The 14731-nt window shown below is 61.8% G+C and overlaps 2 non-coding genes across 2 annotated transcripts; both read left to right on the top strand.

The window, feature by feature from the left end:
* Window positions 1–3448: 3448 nt before the first annotated feature.
* Window positions 3449–3567, top strand: LOC131864426 (5S ribosomal RNA). Its single transcript, XR_009363233.1, has one exon. It is a non-coding gene; the product is annotated as a 5S ribosomal RNA (ribosomal RNA).
* A 7818-nt stretch (window positions 3568–11385) lies between these two features.
* Window positions 11386–11504, top strand: LOC131864435 (5S ribosomal RNA). The gene has a single exon (XR_009363242.1). It is a non-coding gene; the product is annotated as a 5S ribosomal RNA (ribosomal RNA).
* The last annotated feature ends 3227 nt before the right edge of the window (window positions 11505–14731 follow it).

Raw genomic sequence — 14731 nt, forward strand, 5'->3', positions numbered from 1 at the left:
AACAACTAGGGGAGTCAACCCATCAAACCCAACACCTCCCCTATATAAGCTATTTGTCTGATTCTCATACATGTGTAGTCTACAGGAGCAATTAGGACATCGACCCCAACTTTTGACTTCTTAACGAAAACAAGGTCTTTGAGGTTGACGTAATGCGCACAACCAGGGGAGTCGACCCATCAAACCCAACACCTCCCCTATATAAGCTATTTGTCCGATTCTCATACATGTGTAGCCTGCAGGAGCCATTAGGACATTGACCCCAACTTTTGACTTCTTAACGAAAACAAGGTCTTTGAGGTTGGCGTAATGCGCACAACCAAGGGAGTTGACCCATCAAACCCAACACCTCCCCTATATAAGCTATTTGTCTGATTCTCATACATGTGTAGCCTGCAACAACGATTAGGACATCCACCCCAACTTCTGAATTCGTCTGCGTTGACCGCACCAAAGGTGCACGCCTTGGTGCTCACCAAAATCCGACTTCCGACTTCTTCTGCTATGCGGGGTCTTTGAGGTTGGCGCAGTGCGCACAACCAGGGGAGTCAACCCACCGAATGCAACACCTCCCCTATATAAGCTATTTGTCTGATTCTCATACATGCGTAGACTGCAGCAATGATTAGGACATCCACCCCAACTTTTGACTTCTTAAACAAGACAGGGTCTTTGAAGTTGGTGCAGTGCACACAACCAGGGGAGTCGACCCATCAAACGCAACACCTCCCCTATATAAAGCTATTTGTCCGATTCTCATACGTGTAGTCTGCAGCAGCGATTAGGACATCGACCCCAACTTCCGAATTCGTTTGCATTGACCGCACCAAAGGTGCACGCCTTGGTGTGCACCCTGGAGTGCACTTTGGTGCTCACCTCGGTGCACACTTTGGTGTGCACCTCGGTGTGCACCAAAGGTGCGCACCTTGGAGCGCACCAAAGGTGTACACTTTGGAGCGCACCACATAGGGTCTTTGAGAGGTTGGCGCAGTGCGCACACCAAGGTGGGTGTTGAGGTGCGTGCCGAGGTGGGTGGGTGCTAGGGTGCGCTCCATGGTGGGTGCCAGGGTGGGTGCGTGCTAGGGTGGATTCCAAAGAGGGTCATAGGGTGGGTGCCAAGGTGGGTTGGTGATATAGTGGGTTCAAAGGTGGGTACTAGGGTGGGTTCCAAGGTGGGTCACAAGTTGGGTGCCAGGATGCGTGGGTGTTAGGTTGGGTGCCAAGGTGGGCTCCTGCGTGGGTGGGTGCTAGGGTGGGTTTCAAGGTGGACGCGAGGGCGGGTGCCAAGGTGGGTAACAAGTTGGGTGTTAGGATGGGTGAGTGCTAGAGTGGGTGCCAAGGTGGGTGGGTGCTAAGGTGGATGCCAAGGTGGTTCACAGGGTGGGTGGGTTCTAGGGTGAGTTCCAAGGTGGGTCACAGGTTCAGTGCTAGGGTGGGTGTCAAGGCGGGTGTCGAGGTGCCTGGGTGCTAGGGTGTGGATGCCAATGTGGGTCATAGGGTGGGTACTAGGGTGGGCTGCAATGTGGGTGCCAAGGTGGGTAACATGCTCGGTGGGTTCTAAATTGGGTGCCAGGGTGGGTGTGCACCCACCTTGCCCGAGGTGGGTGCCAAGGTGCCAGTGTGGGTGGGTGCTAAGGTGGATGCCAAGGTGGGTGAGAAGGTGGGTGATAGGTTGAGTGGTAGGATGGGTGGGTGCCAAGATGGGTCACAGGGTGGGTGCAAGGGTGGGTAGGTGCTAGGGTTGGTGTCAGGGTGGGTGGGTGCTAGGTTGGGTTCCAAGGTGGGTGCGAGGGTGAGTGTCAAGGTGGGTCACAGGTTAGGTGCTAGGATGGGTGAGTGCTAGGGTGCAAAGGTGCCAGGGTGGGTGCTAGGATGGGTCGATGCTAGGGTGAGTGGCAAGGTGGGTCCACAAGTGTCAAGGTGGGTGCCGAGGTGGGTGCCAAGTCGGCGACTGCTATGGTGGATGCCAAGGTGGGTCACGGGGTGGGTGCCAAGTTGCTAGGTTGGGTTCCAAGGTGGGTGCCAACGTGGGTGCTAGGGTGCGTGGGTTAAAGGGTGTGTCACAACGTGGGTGCCAGGATGGGTGCGCACCCACACTGGCCAAGACGGGTGCGGGTGCAAGGTTGGGTTCCAAGCCCGGTCACAGGCTGGGTGCTAGGATGGGTGGGTGCCAAGGTGGGCACCAGGGTGGGTGCACCCACCCTGGCCAAGGTGGGTCACGGGGTGGGTCCTAGGGTGGGTAACGGGGTGGGTACTAAGGTGCGTGCCAAGGTGGGTCATAGGGTGGGTGCCAAGGTGGGCACCAGGGTGGGTGTGCACCAACCCTAGCCAGGGTAGGTCACGGGGTGGTTGTCGGGGTGGGCGTCAAGGAGCCAAGGTGGGTGGCAAGTAGCCAAGTTGCGTGCCAAGGTGGGTGTCGGGGTGGGTGCCAAGGATCCAAGGTGGGTGCCAAGGAACCAAGGTGGGTGTCTGGGTGGGTGCCGAGGTGGGAGCCAGGGTGGGTCCCAAGGTGAGTGCAAAGGTGGGTGCCAGGGTCAAGGTGAGTGCCAATGTGGGTTCCAAGGTGCCAGGGTCAGGGTGAGTGCCAATGTGGGTTCAAAGGTGCTAAGTTGGGTGCGAGGTTGGGTGCGAGGGTGGGTGGGTGCCAAGGTGTGCTAGGTGGAAGCCCGGGTGGGTCGGCATCCCATGGGTGTCGAGTTGGGTGCCTGATGGGTGCTTCTTGTCAAGTTTTAGTCGTCGGGACTCATTTCGAGCCTTAGAGGTCGTTTCTTGTCCGGTTGCCCTGTCTTCGACCTGGGAACCCAATTTTGGTCCTCGGGTCCCATTTTTTTTTGTCTCGCATCCCACTTTTGGCCTGTGGCCTTTTCGGGGTCGATTCTCGTTTTGGGCATCAGAGCATGTTTCTTCTCCTAAAACCCAATATTTGTTTATTAAGTCTCGGAACACATTTTTGTTCTCGTGGACCCATCATGGGTCTTGGAACGCATTTGTGGTCCTTGGGTCCCATTTTGCATCCCGAAACTTGTGTTTTGGTGCTTGATCCCTATTTTGGGTGCCCACCTTGCACCAAGTGCGCACCCGGGGCAAACCGAGCGCCTTGGTGCACCGGGGCAAGATCGAGCGTGCACCCGAGGCGCCCCGAACATGCACCAAGGTGCACTCGGCCCACATGTGAGCGCAGGTCGTTGCGCCCGAGGTGGTGTGTGGGCACCGCGTTGCAGACGGGACACTGCACGCACACGACGCCCCCTCCAGGTGCACGCACGTAGGCCGGGCCGGGTGCACACCCGACGCCCTAGCAAGGTGCGCGCACCCGGGCAGGGCTCACACTTGGCGAACGGGGCGCACTTCGCGAGGGAGGGTGTGCACCTCGACGGGGGTGGGTGGCCGGGGTGGATTCGCACGTGGGTCGCGGTTTGCTAAGTACACACTGCGACAAGCTCATAACGGGTGCGATCATACCAGCATTAGTGCACCGGATCCCATCAGAACTCCGCAGTTAAGCGCGCTTGGGCCGGAGTAGTACTGGGATGGGTGACCTCCCGGGAAGTCCCGGTGTTGCACCCTTTTTTAGTTTTTCGCCGGGCGTCGCAATGCTATTTGAATAAACCTTTTGCCCGTTTGCGTTCTCGTCGGGGCCGGGCCGGGCCGGGGTGCGCTGCCCGCACTACCGCGCGCGCGGGGGGCGACACCGAGCGCGCACCCGAGGCGCACCGAGCACACAGGCCACGGTGCAACCCGGGCGTTGTGCGCGCACCCCGGTGCGCCCGAGGTGCTGCGCGCGCACCCAGGTGAAATCGGTGTGCACCTCGGCCAGTGCGCGCTCGGTCGAGTCGCGCACGTTGGCCAAGGTGCACGGTGATGTTTCTTACTCTAAGGTTCCGCACCAGACGCCCGGGACAGGTGAGCGAAGCTGGGCGGGGCCGGGTGCGCGGCCGGGGCAGGTGCACGCAGCTGGAGAGAGCTTTGGAGCACACTTCGGAGCGCACCAATGATGCGCTCCATTCAAAAGTTTCCTGAAAAGGCAAAAAAAGTTGAGATTATAGAATTTCCCACTTGAGAGATTGTAAAAAAAAAAAATTTAAAATGAAGGAAACGCGGGTGCCAAGGTGTGCGCAGCCCAGCCAAGGTGTGCGCACCAAGGCGCCCACCCTGGCGAAGGTGCACGCAAGGTGCGCACCCGAGGCAAACCGGACAATTAACCCAACTTTCGACTTCGCGCGCACCTTGGAGCGCACTTCGGAGCGCTCCTTGGTGCGCACCAATCTTGGGCACCTCGGAGTGCACCATGGCGCCCACCAAGGTGCGCACCCGGGGCAAACCGAGCTCCGACTTCGTGCGCACCTTGGAGCGCACGAAAGGTGCGCACCATGGCGCCCACCAAGGTGCGCAGCCCAGCCAAGGCGTGCGCATCAAGGTGCGCACCCTGGCGAAGGTGCGCACCCGGGGCAAACCGAGCTCCGACTTCGTGCGCACCTTGGAGCGCACAAAAGGTGCGCAACCCAGCCAAGGTGTGCGCACCCCGGTCAAACCGAGCTCCGAATCGTGCGCACCAGAGGTGCACGCCATCGTGCGCACCTTGGAGCACACTTCGGAGCCCTCCTTGGTGCGCGCCGATGTTGCGCACCTCGGAGCGCACCCGGGGAAAACAATGCAATTAACCCGACTTTCGACTTCGTGGGCACCTCGGAGCGCTCTCGGGTTCGCACCTCGGAGCACACCGAGGTGCGCACCTTTGATGCGCTGCCTTCACCAATTTCCAGAAAAGGCAAGAAAACATTGAGAAGGTGTGCGCACCGAGGTGCCCACCCTGGCGAAGGTGCACGCGAGGTGCGCACCCGGGGCAAACCGGGCTCCGACTTCGTGCACGCCGCACCTTGGAGCACACTTCGGAGCGCTCCTTGGTGCGCACCAGGGCGCGCAACCCAGCCGAGGTGCCCACCCCGGCGAAGGTGCACGCGAGGTGCGCACCCGGGGCAAACCGGGCTCCGACTTCGTGCACGCCATGGTGCCCACCGCGGCGAAGGTGCACGCGAGGTGCGCACCCGGGGCAAACCGGGCTCCGACTTCGTGCACGCCGCACCTTGGAGCACACTTCGGAGCGCTCCTTGGTGCGCACCATGGTGCCCACCAGGGCGCGCAACCCCGCCGAAGGTGCACGCGAGGTGCGCACCCGGGGCAAACCGGGCTCCGACTTCGTGCACGCCGCACCTTGGAGCACACTTCGGAGCGCTCCTTGGTGCGCACCATGGTGCCCACCAGGGCGCGCAACCCCGCCGAAGGTGCACGCGAGGTGCGCACCCGGGGCAAACCGGGCTCCGACTTCGTGCACGCCATGGTGCGCACCGCGGCGAAGGTGCGCACCCGGGGCAAACCGGGCTCCGACTTCGTGCACGCCGCACCTTGGAGCACACTTCGGAGCGCTCCTTGGTGCGCACCAGGGCGCGCAACCCAGCCGAGGTGCCCACCCCGGCGAAGGTGCACGCGAGGTGCGTACCCGGGGCAAACCGGGCTCCGACTTCGTGCACGCCGCACCTTGGAGCACACTTCGGAGCGCTCCTTGGTGCGCACCATGGTGCCCACCAGGCCGCGCAACCCAGCCAAGGTGTGCGCACCAAGGTGCACGCGAGGTGCGCACCCGGGGCAAACCGGGGTCCGACTTCGTGCACGCCGCACCTTGGAGCACACATCGGGGCGCTCCCGGGTTCGCACCGGCGTTGCGCACCGTGGTGGGCACCTCGGAGCACACCAAGGTGGGCAGCGAGGTGCGCACCTTTGATGCGATGCCTTCACTAATTTCCATAAAAGGCAAAAAAAAAACGAGATTTTAAAATTTCCGTTTTGAAAGATAGTGAGAAAAAGGGAATGCTGGTGCCATCTTGAGCCCGCCCTGGTGCGCAGCCCAGCCAAGGTGTGCGCACCAAGGTGCCCACCCTGGCGAAGGTGCGCGCCCGGACAATTAATCCAACTTCCAACTTCGCGCGCGCCAGGGTGGGAGCGCACCCAACAACCGGGCCTGGGAAGAGCCAATGCGAGAAACCCCACCAAACGCTCTGACAAAAAAAGAGGGGGCGCTCCAGTAACCCCGCTTCGGAGCGCACCCTGGGCAAACCCAGCCAAGGTGCCCACCCCGGCCAAGGTGCAGGCGAGGTGCGCACCCGGGGCAAACCGGGCTCCGACAACGTGCACGCCGCACCTTGGAGCACACTTCGTAGTGCTCCCGGGTGCGCACCTCAGAGCACACCAAGGTGGGCAGCGAGGTGCGCACCTTTGATGCGCTGCCTTCACTAATTTCCAGAAAAGGCAAAAAAAAAAGGAGATTTTAAAATTTCCGTTTTGAAAGATAGTGAAAAAAACGGAACGCGCGTGCCATCTTGAGCCCGCCCTGGTGCGCAGCCCAGGTAAGGTGCCCACCCTGGCAAAGGTGCGCACCCGGGCAATTAACCCTACTTCCGACTTCGTGCGCGCCAGGGTGGCAACCGGGCCTCGGAAGAGCCAATGCGAGAAACCCCACCAAACGCTCCGACAAAAAAAGAGGCGGCGCTCCAATAACCCCGCTTCGGAGCGCAGCCGGGGCAAACCCAGCCAAGGTGCCCACCCCGACGAAGGTGCACGCGAGGTGCGCACCCGGGGCAAACCGGGCTCCGACAACGTGCACGCAGCACCTTGGAGCACACTTCGAAGCACTCCCGGGTGCCCACCGGCGTTGCGCACCGTGGTGGGCAGCGAGGTGCGCACCTTTGATGCGCTGCCTTCACTAATTTCCAGAAAAAGGCAAAAAAAAATGAGATTTTAAAATTTCCGTTTTGAAAGATAGTGAAAAAAAAGGAACGCGGGTGCCATCTTGAGCCCGCCCTGGTGCGCAGCCCAGGCAAGGCATGCGCACCAAGGTGCCCACCCGAGGTGCACACCCGGGGCAAACCGGGCTCCGACTTCGTGCAGGCCGCACCTTGGAGCACACTTCGGAGCGCTCCTTGGTGCGCACCATGGTGCCCACCAGGGCGCGCAACCCAGCCAAGGTCTGCACACCAAGGTGCCCACCCCGGCGAAGGTGCACGCGAGGTGCGCACCCGGGGCAAACCGGGCTCCGACTTCGTGCACGCCATGGTGCCCACCGCGGCGAAGGTGCACGCGAGGTGCGCACCCGGGGCAAACCGGGCTCCGACTTCGTGCACGCCGCACCTTGGAGCACACTTCGGAGCGCTCCTTGGTGCGCACCATGGTGCCCACCAGGGCGCGCAACCCAGCCAAGGTGTGCGCACCAAGGTGCACGCGAGGTGCGCACCCGGGGCAAACCGGGGTCCGACTTCGTGCACGCCGCACCTTGGAGCACACATCGGAGCGCTCCCAGGTTCGCACCAGCGTTGCGCACCTTTGATGCGCTGCCTTCACTAATTTCAAGAAAAGGCAAAAAAAAACGAGATTTTAAAATTTCCGTTCTGAAAGATAGTGAAAAAAACGGAACGCGGGTGCCATCTTGAGCCCTTCCTGGTGCGCAGCCCAGGCAAGTTGTGCGCACCAAGGTGCCCACCCTGGCGGAGGTGCGCGCCCGGGGCAATCCGGGCTCCGACTTCGTGCACTGCATGGTGCCCACCAAGGCGCGCAACCCAGCCAAGGTGCCCACCGCAGCGAAGGTGCACGCGAGGTGCGCACCCGAGGTGCACACCCGGGGCAAACCGGGCTCCGACTTCGTGCACGCCGCACCTTGGAGCACACTTCAGAGCGCTCCTTGGTGCGCACCAGGGCGCGCAACCCAGCCGAGGTGCCCACCCCGGCGAAGGTGCACGCGAGGTGCGCACCCGGGGCAAACCGGGCTCCGACTTCGTGCACGCCATGGTGCCCACCGCGGCGAAGGTGCGCACCCGGGGCAAACCGGGCTCCGACTTCGTGCACGCCGCACCTTGGAGCACACTTCGGAGCGCTCCTTGGTGCGCACCATGGTGCCCACCAGGCCGCGCAACCCAGCCAAGGTGTGCGCACCAAGGTGCACGCGAGGTGCGCACCCGGGGCAAACCGGGGTCCGACTTCGTGCACGCCGCACCTTGGAGCACACATCGGGGCGCTCCCGGGTTCGCACCGGCGTTGCGCACCGTGGTGGGCACCTCGGAGCACACCAAGGTGGGCAGCGAGGTGCGCACCTTTGATGCGATGCCTTCACTAATTTCCATAAAAGGCAAAAAAAAAACGAGATTTTAAAATTTCCGTTTTGAAAGATAGTGAGAAAAAGGGAATGCTGGTGCCATCTTGAGCCCGCCCTGGTGCGCAGCCCAGCCAAGGTTTGCGCACCAAGGTGCCCACCCTGGCGAAGGTGCGCGCCCGGGCAATTAACCCAACTTCCAACTTCGCGCGCGCCAGGGTGGGAGCGCACCCAACAACCGGGCCTGGGAAGAGCCAATGCGAGAAACCCCACCAAACTCTCTGACAAAAAAAGAGGGGGCGCTCCAGTAACCCCGCTTCGGAGCGCACCCTGGGCAAACCCAGCCAAGGTGCCCACCCCGGCCAAGGTGCAGGCGAGGTGCGCACCCGGGGCAAACCGGGCTCCGACAACGTGCACGCCGCACCTTGGAGCACACTTCGTAGCGCTCCCGGGTGCGCACCTCAGAGCACACCAAGGTGGGCAGCGAGGTGCGCACCTTTGATGCGCTGCCTTCACTAATTTCCAGAAAAGGCAAAAAAAAAAGGAGATTTTAAAATTTCCGTTTTGAAAGATAGTGAAAAAAACGGAACGCGCGTGCCATCTTGAGCCCGCCCTGGTGCGCAGCCCAGGTAAGGTGCCACCCTGGCAAAGGTGCGCACCCGGGCAATTAACCCTACTTCCGACTTCGTGCGCGCCAGGGTGGCAACCGGGCCTCGGAAGAGCCAATGCGAGAAACCCCACCAAACGCTCCGACAAAAAAAGAGGCGGCGCTCCAATAACCCCGCTTCGGAGCGCAGCCGGGGCAAACCAAGCCAAGGTGCCCACCCCGACGAAGGTGCACGCGAGGTGCGCACCCGGGGCAAACCGGGCTCCGACAACGTGCACGCAGCACCTTGGAGCACACTTCGAAGCACTCCCGGGTGCCCACCGGCGTTGCGCACCGTGGTGGGCAGCGAGGTGCGCACCTTTGATGCGCTGCCTTCACTAATTTCCAGAAAAAGGCAAAAAAAAATGAGATTTTAAAATTTCCGTTTTGAAAGATAGTGAAAAAAAAGGAACGCGGGTGCCATCTTGAGCCCGCCCTGGTGCGCAGCCCAGGCAAGGCATGCGCACCAAGGTGCCCACCCGAGGTGCACACCCGGGGCAAACCGGGCTCCGACTTCGTGCAGGCCGCACCTTGGAGCACACTTCGGAGCGCTCCTTGGTGCGCACCATGGTGCCCACCAGGGCGCACCCGAGGCAAACCGGGCTCCGACTTCGTGCACGCCGCACCTTGGAGCACACATCGGAGCGCTCCCAGGTTCGCACCAGCGTTGCGCACCTTTGATGCGCTGCCTTCACTAATTTCCAGAAAAGGCAAAAAAAAACGATATTTTAAAATTTCCGTTCTGAAAGATAGTGAAAAAAACGGAACGCGGGTGCCATCTTGAGCCCTTCCTGATGCGCAGCCCAGGCAAGTTGTGCGCACCAAGGTGCCCACCCTGGCGGAGGTGCGCGCCCGGGGCAAACCGGGCTCCGACTTCGTGCACTGCATGGTGCCCACCAAGGCGCGCAACCCAGCCAAGGTGCCCACCGCAGCGAAGGTGCACGCGAGGTGCGCACCCGAGGTGCACACCCGGGGCAAACCGGGCTCCGACTTCGTGCACGCCGCACCTTGGAGCACACTTCAGAGCGCTCCTTGGTACGCACCAGGGCGCGCAACCCAGCCAAGGTGCTCACCCCGGCGAAGGTGCACGCGAGGTGCGCACCCGGGGCAAACCGGGCTCGGACTTCGTGCACGCCGCACCTTGGAGCACACATCGGAGCGCTCCCGGGTTCGCACCAGCATTGCGCACCTTTGATGCGCTGCCTTCACTAATTTCCAGAAAAGGCAAAAAAAAGAAAAAAATGAGATTTTAAAATTTCCGTTTTGAAAGATAGTGAAAAAAACGGAACGCGGGTGCCATCTTGAGCCCGCCCTGGTGTGCAGCCCAGGCAAGTTGTGCGCACCAAGGCACCCACCCTGGCCAAGGTGGGTCACGGGGTGGGTCCTAGGGTGGGTAACGGGGTGGGTACTAAGGTGCGTGCCAAGGTGGGTCATAGGGTGGGTGCCAAGGTGGGCACCAGGGTGGGTGTGCACCAACCCTAGCCAGGGTAGGTCACGGGGTGGTTGTCGGGGTGGGCGTCAAGGAGCCAAGGTGGGTGGCAAGTAGCCAAGTTGCGTGCCAAGGTGGGTGTCGGGGTGGGTGCCAAGGATCCAAGGTGGGTGCCAAGGAACCAAGGTGGGTGTCTGGGTGGGTGCCGAGGTGGGAGCCAGGGTGGGTCCCAAGGTGAGTGCAAAGGTGGGTGCCAGGGTCAAGGTGAGTGCCAATGTGGGTTCCAAGGTGCCAGGGTCAGGGTGAGTGCCAATGTGGGTTCAAAGGTGCTAAGTTGGGTGCGAGGTTGGGTGCGAGGGTGGGTGGGTGCCAAGGTGTGCTAGGTGGAAGCCCGGGTGGGTCGGCATCCCATGGGTGTCGAGTTGGGTGCCTGATGGGTGCTTCTTGTCAAGTTTTAGTCGTCGGGACTCATTTCGAGCCTTAGAGGTCGTTTCTTGTCCGGTTGCCCTGTCTTCGACCTGGGAACCCAATTTTGGTCCTCGGGTCCCATTTTTTTTTGTCTCGCATCCCACTTTTGGCCTGTGGCCTTTTCGGGGTCGATTCTCGTTTTGGGCATCAGAGCATGTTTCTTCTCCTAAAACCCAATATTTGTTTATTAAGTCTCGGAACACATTTTTGTTCTCGTGGACCCATCATGGGTCTTGGAACGCATTTGTGGTCCTTGGGTCCCATTTTGCATCCCGAAACTTGTGTTTTGGTGCTTGATCCCTATTTTGGGTGCCCACCTTGCACCAAGTGCGCACCCGGGGCAAACCGAGCGCCTTGGTGCACCGGGGCAAGATCGAGCGTGCACCCGAGGCGCCCCGAACATGCACCAAGGTGCACTCGGCCCACATGTGAGCGCAGGTCGTTGCGCCCGAGGTGGTGTGTGGGCACCGCGTTGCAGACGGGACACTGCACGCACACGACGCCCCCTCCAGGTGCACGCACGTAGGCCGGGCCGGGTGCACACCCGACGCCCTAGCAAGGTGCGCGCACCCGGGCAGGGCTCACACTTGGCGAACGGGGCGCACTTCGCGAGGGAGGGTGTGCACCTCGACGGGGGTGGGTGGCCGGGGTGGATTCGCACGTGGGTCGCGGTTTGCTAAGTACACACTGCGACAAGCTCATAACGGGTGCGATCATACCAGCGTTAGTGCACCGGATCCCATCAGAACTCCGCAGTTAAGCGCGCTTGGGCCGAAGTAGTACTGGGATGGGTGACCTCCCGGGAAGTCCCGGTGTTGCACCCTTTTTTAGTTTTTCGCCGGGCATCGCAATGCTATTTGAATAAACCTTTTGCCCGTTTGCGTTCTCGTTGGGGCCGGGCCGGGCCGGGGTGCGCTGCCCGCACTACCGCGCGCGCGGGGGCGACACCGAGCGCGCACCCGAGGCGCCCCGAGCACACAGGCCACGGTGCAACCCGGGCGTTGTGCGCGCACCCCGGTGCGCCCGAGGTGCTGCGCGCGCACCCAGGTGAAATCGGTGTGCACCTCGGCCAGTGCGCGCTCGGTCGAGTCGCGCACGTTGGCCAAGGTGCACGGTGATGTTTCTTACTCTAAGGTTCCGCACCAGACGCCCGGGACAGGTGAGCGAAGCTGGGCGGGGCCGGGTGCGCGGCCGGGGCAGGTGCACGCAGCTGGAGAGAGCTTTGGAGCACACTTCGGAGCGCACCAATGATGCGCTCCATTCAAAAGTTTCCTGAAAAGGCAAAAAAAGTTGAGATTATAGAATTTCCCACTTGAGAGATTGTAAAAAAAAAAAATTTAAAATGAAGGAAACGCGGGTGCCAAGGTGTGCGCAGCCCAGCCAAGGTGTGCGCACCAAGGCGCCCACCCTGGCGAAGGTGCACGCAAGGTGCGCACCCGAGGCAAACCGGACAATTAACCCAACTTTCGACTTCGCGCGCACCTTGGAGCGCACTTCGGAGCGCTCCTTGGTGCGCACCAATCTTGGGCACCTCGGAGTGCACCATGGCGCCCACCAAGGTGCGCACCCGGGGCAAACCGAGCTCCGACTTCGTGCGCACCTTGGAGCGCACGAAAGGTGCGCACCATGGCGCCCACCAAGGTGCGCAGCCCAGCCAAGGCGTGCGCATCAAGGTGCGCACCCTGGCGAAGGTGCGCACCCGGGGCAAACCGAGCTCCGACTTCGTGCGCACCTTGGAGCGCACAAAAGGTGCGCAACCCAGCCAAGGTGTGCGCACCCCGGTCAAACCGAGCTCCGAATCGTGCGCACCAGAGGTGCACGCCATCGTGCGCACCTTGGAGCACACTTCGGAGCCCTCCTTGGTGCGCGCCGATGTTGCGCACCTCGGAGCGCACCCGGGGAAAACAATGCAATTAACCCGACTTTCGACTTCGTGGGCACCTCGGAGCGCTCTCGGGTTCGCACCTCGGAGCACACCGAGGTGCGCACCTTTGATGCGCTGCCTTCACCAATTTCCAGAAAAGGCAAGAAAACATTGAGAAGGTGTGCGCACCGAGGTGCCCACCCTGGCGAAGGTGCACGCGAGGTGCGCACCCGGGGCAAACCGGGCTCCGACTTCGTGCACGCCGCACCTTGGAGCACACTTCGGAGCGCTCCTTGGTGCGCACCAGGGCGCGCAACCCAGCCGAGGTGCCCACCCCGGCGAAGGTGCACGCGAGGTGCGCACCCGGGGCAAACCGGGCTCCGACTTCGTGCACGCCATGGTGCCCACCGCGGCGAAGGTGCACGCGAGGTGCGCACCCGGGGCAAACCGGGCTCCGACTTCGTGCACGCCGCACCTTGGAGCACACTTCGGAGCGCTCCTTGGTGCGCACCATGGTGCCCACCAGGGCGCGCAACCCCGCCGAAGGTGCACGCGAGGTGCGCACCCGGGGCAAACCGGGCTCCGACTTCGTGCACGCCGCACCTTGGAGCACACTTCGGAGCGCTCCTTGGTGCGCACCATGGTGCCCACCAGGGCGCGCAACCCCGCCGAAGGTGCACGCGAGGTGCGCACCCGGGGCAAACCGGGCTCCGACTTCGTGCACGCCGCACCTTGGAGCACACTTCGGAGCGCTCCTTGGTGCGCACCAGGGCGCGCAACCCAGCCGAGGTGCCCACCCCGGCGAAGGTGCGTACCCGGGGCAAACCGGGCTCCGACTTCGTGCACGCCGCACCTTGGAGCACACTTCGGAGCGCTCCTTGGTGCGCACCATGGTGCCCACCAGGCCGCGCAACCCAGCCAAGGTGTGCGCACCAAGGTGCACGCGAGGTGCGCACCCGGGGCAAACCGGGGTCCGACTTCGTGCACGCCGCACCTTGGAGCACACATCGGGGCGCTCCCGGGTTCGCACCGGCGTTGCGCACCGTGGTGGGCACCTCGGAGCACACCAAGGTGGGCAGCGAGGTGCGCACCTTTGATGCGATGCCTTCACTAATTTCCATAAAAGGCAAAAAAAAAACGAGATTTTAAAATTTCCGTTTTGAAAGATAGTGAGAAAAAGGGAATGCTGGTGCCATCTTGAGCCCGCCCTGGTGCGCAGCCCAGCCAAGGTGTGCGCACCAAGGTGCCCACCCTGGCGAAGGTGCGCGCCCGGGCAATTAACCCAACTTCCAACTTCGCGCGCGCCAGGGTGGGAGCGCACCCAACAACCGGGCCTGGGAAGAGCCAATGCGAGAAACCCCACCAAACGCTCTGACAAAAAAAGAGGGGGCGCTCCAGTAACCCCGCTTCGGAGCGCACCCTGGGCAAACCCAGCCAAGGTGCCCACCCCGGCCAAGGTGCAGGCGAGGTGCGCACCCGGGGCAAACCGGGCTCCGACAACGTGCACGCCGCACCTTGGAGCACACTTCGTAGCGCTCCCGGGTGCGCACCTCAGAGCACACCAAGGTGGGCAGCGAGGTGCGCACCTTTGATGCGCTGCCTTCACTAATTTCCAGAAAAGGCAAAAAAAAAAGGAGATTTTAAAATTTCCGTTTTGAAAGATAGTGAAAAAAACGGAACGCGCGTGCCATCTTGAGCCCGCCCTGGTGCGCAGCCCAGGTAAGGTGCCCACCCTGGCAAAGGTGCGCACCCGGGCAATTAACCCTACTTCCGACTTCGTGCGCGCCAGGGTGGCAACCGGGCCTCGGAAGAGCCAATGCGAGAAACCCCACCAAACGCTCCGACAAAAAAAGAGGCGGCGCTCCAATAACCCCGCTTCGGAGCGCAGCCGGGGCAAACCCAGCCAAGGTGCCCACCCCGACGAAGGTGCACGCGAGGTGCGCACCCGGGGCAAACCGGGCTCCGACAACGTGCACGCAGCACCTTGGAGCACACTTCGAAGCACTCCCGGGTGCCCACCGGCGTTGCGCACCGTGGTGGGCAGCGAGGTGCGCACCTTTGATGCGCTGCCTTCACTAATTTCCAGAAAAAGGCAAAAAAAAATGAGATTTTAAAATTTCCGTTTTGAAAGATAGTGAAAAAAAAGGAACGCGGGTGCCATCTTGAGCCCGCCCTGGTGCGCAGCCC

The sequence above is a fragment of the Cryptomeria japonica genome, unplaced genomic scaffold, assembly GCF_030272615.1.
Source record: "Cryptomeria japonica unplaced genomic scaffold, Sugi_1.0 HiC_scaffold_85, whole genome shotgun sequence".
In the NCBI taxonomy this organism is placed as follows: Eukaryota; Viridiplantae; Streptophyta; class Pinopsida; order Cupressales; family Cupressaceae; genus Cryptomeria; species Cryptomeria japonica.